The 8,351-nt window shown below is 52.2% G+C and overlaps 1 long non-coding RNA gene across 1 annotated transcript; it reads left to right on the top strand.

Moving 5' to 3' along the window:
- The first annotated feature begins 1,846 nt into the window (after positions 1-1,846).
- Positions 1,847-3,557, top strand: LOC118891188. Its single transcript, XR_005018907.1, has 3 exons — positions 1,847-1,904; positions 2,529-2,574; positions 2,667-3,557. It is a non-coding gene; the product is annotated as an uncharacterized LOC118891188 (long non-coding RNA).
- The last annotated feature ends 4,794 nt before the right edge of the window (positions 3,558-8,351 follow it).

Below are 8,351 nucleotides of genomic sequence, written 5' to 3'. Positions count from 1 at the left end.
AAAATGTGTTCCAGGGCTTCCCTGGTGGCGCAGTGGTTGAGAATCTGCCTGCTAATGCAGGGGACACGGGTTCGAGCCCTGGTCTGGGAGGATCCCACATGCCGCAGAGCGACTAGGCCCGTGAGCCACAACTACTGAGTCTGCGCATCTGGAGCCTGTGCTCCGCAACAAGAGAGGCCGCGACGGTGAGAGGCCCGCGCACCGCGATGAAGAGTGGCCCCCGCTCGCCGCAACTAGAGAAAGCCCTCGCACGAAACGAAGACCCAACACAGCCAAGAATAAATAAATAAATAAATAAATAGAGCAGCTATTAATTAAAAAAAAAAAAATGCGTTCCAGGGCAGCATCCCTGCCCCCTGGCGCGGGGCCTCCAACACAATCAATGCTCAGCAAACACTGAGAGGCATTGTACAGCCTTCAGAATATGGACCCTGAGCCAGTTCTGGGCTCCAGTCCTGGTGCCGCACTCACCAGCCACACAGCCTTGGGCAGGAAACTGTTCCACGCCTCAGTTTCCTCATTTGTAAAAACAGGAAGGAGAGTATGGATGAAAAATACGGCCTGCCGTATCAGAAGACAACGGTTATTGCAGCCATCAAGCCGGCAGCCCCTGCAGCTGCTCCCAGCCCGCACCCCAAGGGGAATCATGGTGGAAGAAAACCAAGATAGCGACCCTAGATAGTTAAGGTGCATATCAGAGGGGTGACGTCAGTGAGACCGGACTCCTGCATCCTCCTATCCGTAGAAAAGCTCTAAATTCATTAACTTGAGATGTCTGGTTTTCTCTAATTAACAGTAATCTTTTGATGTCCGACTACCTGTTTTTTGTTACAAAAACTCCTGTATATCCTGGCTTCTCCCTTATCTCTTTGGAGAAGTCCCTCAGATCTATCTGAAAGGCTGTCTTCCAGGCTTGAGTCCTTAGTTTTGTCTGCCAAATAAAACATAATTCGCAACTTTTAGGTTGTGCATTTTTTTTTTAGTCGGCAAGGTAACAATAGTACCTACTTTATACAACTGCTGTGGAGATCAAGTGAGTTAATATCCATGTTAAGAGCTCAGAAGTGCCCTGAACACCTAGTCACTGCCATGTTTGCTGTTACCAGTGAGTGACTGAAAAAAGCTATAACTGCACACTCACCGTACCACGTAATGTTGAAATTTACTGGGCTGGTCCTTCAGATACCATTCATTCATTCATTCCCTGAACGTCTGTTTTGTGTTTGCCATGAGCCTGGCGCTGTGCCAGGTGCAGGGGATTAAAAAGTTGAGTAAGATAAATTTTGCTCAGAGATGACTCAGAGGGTGGGGAAAACTGATGGGTAAGTGAGTGTAGCTTCTGTGATTTGCTGCAGGCAGTGTGATGACGGGGAGGTGCGTGAGGGGCACAGGGGGGAAGGGATCTGTTCTGCCTGGGAGAGGCGGGCAGAAGTGAAACTGCAGAAATGCGTCTGGGGGAGGAGGTGCTCCAAGGAGCTCCGGTTCTTTTTTTTTTTAATTTTTTTTGATTTATTTATTTATTTTTGGCTGCGTTGGGTCTTCGTTGCTGTGCGCGGGCTTTCTCTAGTTGCGGCGAGCGGGGGCTACTCTTTGTTGCCGTGCGCGGGCTTCTCATTGCAGTGGTTTCTCTTGTTGCGGAGCATGGGCTCTAGGCGCGTGGGCTTCAGTAGTTGTGGCTCGTGGGCTCAGTAGGTGTGGCTCGCGGGCTCTAGAGCGCAGGCTCAGTAGCTGTGGCGCATGGGCTTAGTTGCTCCGCGGCATGTGGGATCTTCCCGGACCAGGGCTCGAACCCATGTCCCCTGCATTGGTAGGCGGATTCTTAACCACTGCGCCACCAGGGAAGGCCCGGAGCTCCGGTTCTTTGTCTCAGCACAGAAAGAAGTCAGCTAGAGGCAAAGTGATAGGTAAGAAGTGATTTATTAGAACAGGACACTTGTGAGGTTTACAAGCGAGCGGGCAAGGGAGTGCCGCCTTGAGAACTTTGTGGGCTACAGTTTTATAATCGAAGGAAAAGTGGGGAGGAGGAGAAGACCACCTTCTTCCTCATTCTTGAGTAGATGTCACACTTCCATGATCAGCTCCTCCTCCACGTAGGGCGGGGGAGTTTTCTTGCCCCTATATGGTCAAACTGGGACTGTCGTGGCACAATGGAAATGAGCAAAAAGGCGGTGACTTACATTAAAATACGGTAAATCATACGGTTTCAGTATAATGTCACCTTTTCCTTATATTTTTGTTTTTAGTGTGCGCAGAGAAGCGTGTCCTAGGGATCATTAACTTACGGACCTCCCTGGGCAGGATGTGGGTCTCCTGCCACCATTGTTTTATTGTTTTGGGGGCAAGTCTCATATTCTGTTGCACGGTTTTGTTGCTAAGCAAGCCTGCTTGGTTTTGTGGTTAAGCAAACCTGCTTTCTTGAGTGATCATTAACTTACAGGGGGCTCCCATACCTTTTCCTTTACTTATGATCCCTTAGTGGGATTAACTATTTAATCACCTACTTCGTCCCTTTACTCTGTCCCTATCAGAAGGAGCACAAGAATGGAGGTAACGCTGGCACCAAGCCTCACCAAGGTGAGTCGACAGCAACCTTTAGACAAAGCACAGCTTGGATTCAGACACAAAGGAGTTAAAGTTTTCTCTTCTTTTTTTAATTATCATAATAGAAAATGATGACAACAGCAGCAGTGCCATGAGTCAAAGGGACAGGATTCCACACGGCCACATTTTTACATCCATTAAGGTTAGAGATTCTGAATCAAAAGAGCACATTGAAACCCTACATTAAGAAATAGCCTTTTCACTGTAGTAAAAGTTAGTGACCTCATCGCGAAACCTGGGGGCTTCGGTAGCAAAGGACTACAAGAATAGTTAAAATTCCTTTTTATTAAGTAAACTGCTTACACTTACAAGTTGAATATGCAAACGTTAGTAAGACACAGAAACATTTCCGATTCTCTCGGCATGAAGAATTGGCATCTGGACTGCGGCTAGTTACAAGAATAAGGTTTAAAACTTTAAATAGTAGAAAGTTTAAATAGTAGAAAGAGTGTTAGTATGCTTTCAACTGGGAGAAATAGGGTGGGAAAAGGTCAGAACAAGAGAAGATGTAGATTTGCCCAAAGGCTGTGGACCAGCTCCCCTACCTCCACCCTATCTAAGATTTTCCCCAAGAAGCATCTCTCAGATATATTGGTGAGGAGCCAGGTCCCTCAAGGTCCCAGAGACCCACAGTTACTGGGTGGGAGGACGTGGGACAAGTTCATCCCCACTGCCATATCCAATTTGTACGGTTCTCTATCCAGGGTGACTCCCCATGAAAGCCCAAGACAATAGAAAGGGAGAGGACTTGGATTTCCAAACAACTTGCTAGATTCCAGATCACTGCCCTTGGCTGAAATTATTTGAACTTGAGGCAGCAACCGTGTTCACTTCTGTAGCTCAGGAGACCTTTGATTTATTAAATGACTCACAAATGGGGAAAGGTGGAGATTTGGAAGATACCCATAGTTTTGGAGTCAGAGATAGCACGGCCTAAACCTGGGTTTCCCAACCTCGGCACTAGAGGGAGGAGAGGGCTCGGTGGGGAGGGAGGAGGGGGCTCGGCGGGGAGGGAGGAGGGGGCTCGGCGGGGAGGGAAGTCTCTGGATTCCCCCAGTAGCTGTGGCACACAAATTCCCTGCAAAGGTGACTCGTACATCTGTCAGGATTTATTCCCAAGGCAGCACGGGTCTCAGACCTCCTCCTGGGAATGCAGGAAGTCAGCCTGCAAAAGGACCCAGGAGCAGACGATGGACCTCATCAAACAGCTGGTTGGAGACGTCTGGGCAGGTGCAAGTGTGCATGGTGGTGAAAAGGCAGGTGCCCAGCACAGCCCGAGAACTGTGCAGCCCAAGCAACCCCTCCAAGGGCTTTCTCTGCTTTTATTCTCTATCTTGACAAAAAAAAAAAAAAATGTATGACTTTTTACCAAGACTCAGAACAAGCCATGCAGACTTTTCCAAAATTTATGTAGTCCTTTTTAGGTACTTTTGACAATTCCATTGCACTCCTGATAGCTGCTGTTTTCTCACTCTGGGGGGAACTTTCCTACCTTTAATCACCATGGTTTGCACTGTTTTGTCCCCTGTCCATCCCCAGCCTCCCATCCAAAAAAAAAAAAAAAAAGGAAAGAAAATGCTCAAGGTCTGATCTCAGAAGTGACTTGCTGGGGACACCTGGCCACCACTGAACTCTGATTACCTGGGTTTCCCGGAGCGGCTTCTTCTTCCGCTTGGAGATTACAGACTCCACCCCTGTGGGCTCTCAGTGATCAGTCGCCCGGCCTCCCCTCCATCCTTATCGTGACCCTCTCACCACATGACTGACGTCAGGGCCCTGTGGAGCAGGTGCGCCAGGCAAACACGGGACATTCAGGTTCCAACTGCTCCCTTGGGCCAGAAGCACAGCTCCTTGGGCATCTCCATCATGGCAGCCCAGCCCACCCAGGACTTGCTCTGGGGACAGTCAAAGGGGTGAAGGGGGCCAGATGACAACTGGCAGAGAACATGATGCCTGTCCCAAGGCTGGGACTGGCCATCCAGGGTCCCCCCCCGTGTTCCCCAGTGAAAGCACAGCGCCCCGGGCCAGGCGTCCATCCGGGGACCTGTCAGCTCTCCACTAATTTATGATGTGGCCCCAGCTGACCTCCCGAAAGTTAAGGTCCTGACTAGATGCTCTCTAAAGCCTCTTGCTGCTGTGAGGTTCTGCAACTGATAAATACCTGGGCAGTGCTGCCCACCCCTTTCTAGGATGTACGCTCAAAATCCCTTCTCCAGGACCAGAACAGCCTAGCCTCAGAGGCCCATCCTGGGCTGGTCCATCCCAGAGGGCTCATCATGGAGGGTGCAGATGCAGGGAGACAGAGACGCAGGGTAACCGCCCACCCTGCAGAGCCAGCAGACCCGGGTCTGAATCACCGCTCCTCGGCCATGGATTCCTGGGCGCACAGCCTGGCCTCAGCTTTCTCAACAGAAAAATGTGACAATAACTACCGTGCACCTCTCTGTACCCTCACTCCTGTCCCCGAGGGGTGATTTGAGAAGTAAATGAGATACATACAGCACACAGCACAAGGAAGGTATGTCATGACAGCGATAATCATTGTTAATAACATCACTAGTAATAATGAGGGAAGGTCAAGTTCCTGCAGAAGGAGAGGACCACTTGTCTGGAAGGAATCGGGCAGCAGTGTAGATGGCAGCCAAGTGTCTCCAGCCTCCAGGGAGGGATTCCGACAGATGCCAGTGGGCTGGCGGGCAGTGAGTCCTTCCGTTCAGAACAAGCTGGAAAATGGCCTGTTGTCTCTCGAGGCCAGTGGTACTAGCCTGTCCTCCCTGCCTTTCTCCCTCGGATTCCGGGGGACCCCTGAAAGGAAATGTGAGCATCTTTCTCTGCGGGGGTAGACGGGGTCAAGGGAGTCTCATTTGCCTCTTGATCCCATGGAAAGGGCAGCAATGACAGAGCAGAGGGGCTGGCAGCGCGGTTGACTCTCCCAAGGCCTACAGGAGGCGGAATCCCCTTGGGACATGCCCGGCTAAAGTGTCCCCTGGCCTGGCCTCTCCTCCAAAGCTCCAAGGACTGCAACTCACGACCTCGTAAAGCAAGAGCTGCTCTGTGCGGTGAAGTGCAAACGCACACAGGTGTGCGACACCCACGCTTGCAGAAGGGAGATGGAGGGGCACGCAGGGGGCATTCCAGCCATGGTAGGACCCCTTCCCTGAGGAGCAGCTACTAAAGAGGCAAGCCCCTCCTTCCTCAGCACGGACCCGTCAAGCCAGGGTGGGCTCAGGGGCCAGCCTCCCCTGGGAGAAGCCAGGACGGGAGCCCCAGACTGGGGTCCGAGAGAGGAGCAGCCGTCCCCAGCTGCTCGGGAGAACCCTGGGGCTCAGCAGCGGAAGCCTGAGTCTGGGCTGGGGCCCAACGTGCAACACAGACCAGCCCACGACTCTGCTTATCAGTTCTGGCTGCGTGAGTCTCACTCCTCATGTGGGTCCCTCTGTGGGGCTCCGGGTCTGGGCCAGGGCCTTCTTCATGGGTCCCGAGAAAGCTGGTCTCTGGGAACTTCTCTGGCCATGCAGAGAGACTTGAGTTCAACTTAAAGGGGGGGGGGCAGGCAACAGGGACCACCACCCCCAAAGCCTGGGCAGAGAGAGGGGGATAAGCATGCCGCATTCCAAGGATGGTCAGAGACTTCAACCTGCAGAAGCTAGAGCCCACTCGGGCCACGTCATGATGCGGGAGCTCAGGAAACGGCCTCTGGAGACTCAGGGCCTGGTTTAAGTGTGCCCTAGAGGTGCCACCCAGCCACTGAAGGCAGCATGGGGTTCCGGAAAGAGCCTGGTTTTAAACCAGATGGTTCAAGTTCAGCCTGAGCCTCACTTTCCTGCTGTGTGGCCTCGGGCAAGTCATTCCACTCCTCGGAGCTTCTGGTCCCTTATCTGCGTGTTGGAGCAATGATACTCTAAGGTAACCGTGAGGATTAAATCTGTGCCTATGAATCTGGCACAAGGCTTGGACACAAGACTCAAGCGATGATGTCAGATCTCTTGGCCTTTACTTAACATCAAAGACACAACCCCAACTGCAGCAGGAGGGAAAGGGCAGTGCACTCTGGCTAGAAATCTAACATGCGCATCGATCCCTGTTGTTATCTGAGTGAAGGTGGAAAAAAAATTAACAAGAGATGGAGATGGGGTGACCCTGGGCAAGTCACTGTGATCCGTATGATGCACAGTTTAGACAAGAAGCTCTTTAAAGCTCTTGACCATCTATGGCCCTGACACTGAAAAGAAAGACTTGAAAGTTGAATTTAACTGACAACATGTCAGTTTTCATGTCAGGGAAAACAAAACCTTCATAGGGGAGACCTCTGTGCCCAGAAACACCCAGCAAACACGGGGCCCACCAGGGCTGCCCCGGAAGGCTGGCGGTCTCCTTAGAGCTAAAAGCCAACCTTTTCTCCCTTCCCCACACCTCCCCCTGTTATCAAACATAGAACCTTCTCTCCCACAGCCATCTCCACAGGCCATTTGAGAACGGAGAGCTGCCACCTGCCTCTTACAGGGCTGCAGGCTCCCTGGGGATGTGGAGTCAGAAGGCAAAGAATCAGGGTATTTGGGCTGGATGGCCCCCATGAAGACACCTTGTCTCCCCACCCTGGCTCTGGAGTTCCCCCCTTGGGTTCCCTCATAGAGCCGCGTGTCTAAGAAAGACCTTGCTCACGGGGCAGATGCCAGGCCTTGACGGAGAGGAGTTTGCTGGAGAAGCAGCTGGAATGATGTGCCCACAATGGCCACCACCCAGCCCCACCTCCAGGCTGGTCCTGCCTACAGACCACAGGGCCCGGTCAGTGATTCCAGAAGGAGTCCAGGCAAAAGGTACCACAGCCCTTCTCCCGCTCCGCAAAGGTCACGCCAGCAGTCTGTGCTCATGACCTCCGCTTGAACTGAAGCACGTGTGGATGGACGCCAGGCGACAGTGACAGATGCAGCCAATAAGAGCTGGCGGCTGGCGCTGTCTGGAGCGTGGGCTGGTAATCCTCTTATCATGGCAACTCGGTGCCAACCTCCCACAGACGAGGGGCTGCCTCTGGACAATTAAGATGTCCCTTTGCGTATCAAAAACACTCATTTCTCCTGAGACCACAGTGACAAATTCAGCCTTTTTGCAATTGTCCCCAGATATGCATGAGGGCTTCTTTACCAGTCTTTTAAGCTTCTCAACCACAGAGGAGGAGTTTATGCCATCTATTTTCTTTTGTACAGTGCAGGGAGGAAGCAAGAAGAAAGCCGCTCCTGGCTTGTAGGCAAGCAAGCCCGTGTCTGAGCTCCTCCCACTCTTGGGGGCACAGGGAGAGCTGTCTCGGGAAGAGGGGCACTGCGCCATGAAGAAAAGTGAGCCCTTTCCTATACTGATCCCCCCAGCACGTGGGTGCAGCCAAAGGCCAACAGCGCTCTGGTCCTGATGAGGGGCTCCCAGGTTTGCCAGCGCCCCAGCCGCTGCCTTTTAAGCTTGTAAGGAAACTGACTCAGGCAGAACACATTTACACCTGCAAGAGTGCATGGTGGCCAAACCAAGTTTACAGTGTGGGTGTCTCAACTCCCTGCCCACCCTGCACACAACTTCGAGACCCTCTGGATATTCTCCCCAGGGCAGCTGAGAAGGCAGGAATCTGCTCAAGACAGTGTTCAGTTGGGGCAGAGAGAGCCCAGAACTGATGGTCAGGAAATGTCCCTCCTGCTCTGACTCCTGCCTTTACATGCCCTGGGACCACAGGCAAACCACGTCCCCCTCCCTCCCACCCGCCAATC

The sequence above is a fragment of the Balaenoptera musculus genome, chromosome 2 (genome assembly GCF_009873245.2).
Source record: "Balaenoptera musculus isolate JJ_BM4_2016_0621 chromosome 2, mBalMus1.pri.v3, whole genome shotgun sequence".
Lineage (NCBI taxonomy): Eukaryota > Metazoa > Chordata > Mammalia > Artiodactyla > Balaenopteridae > Balaenoptera > Balaenoptera musculus.
The sequence above is the reverse complement of the archived record's forward strand: the minus strand, read 5'-3'. Positions and strand labels throughout refer to the sequence as shown.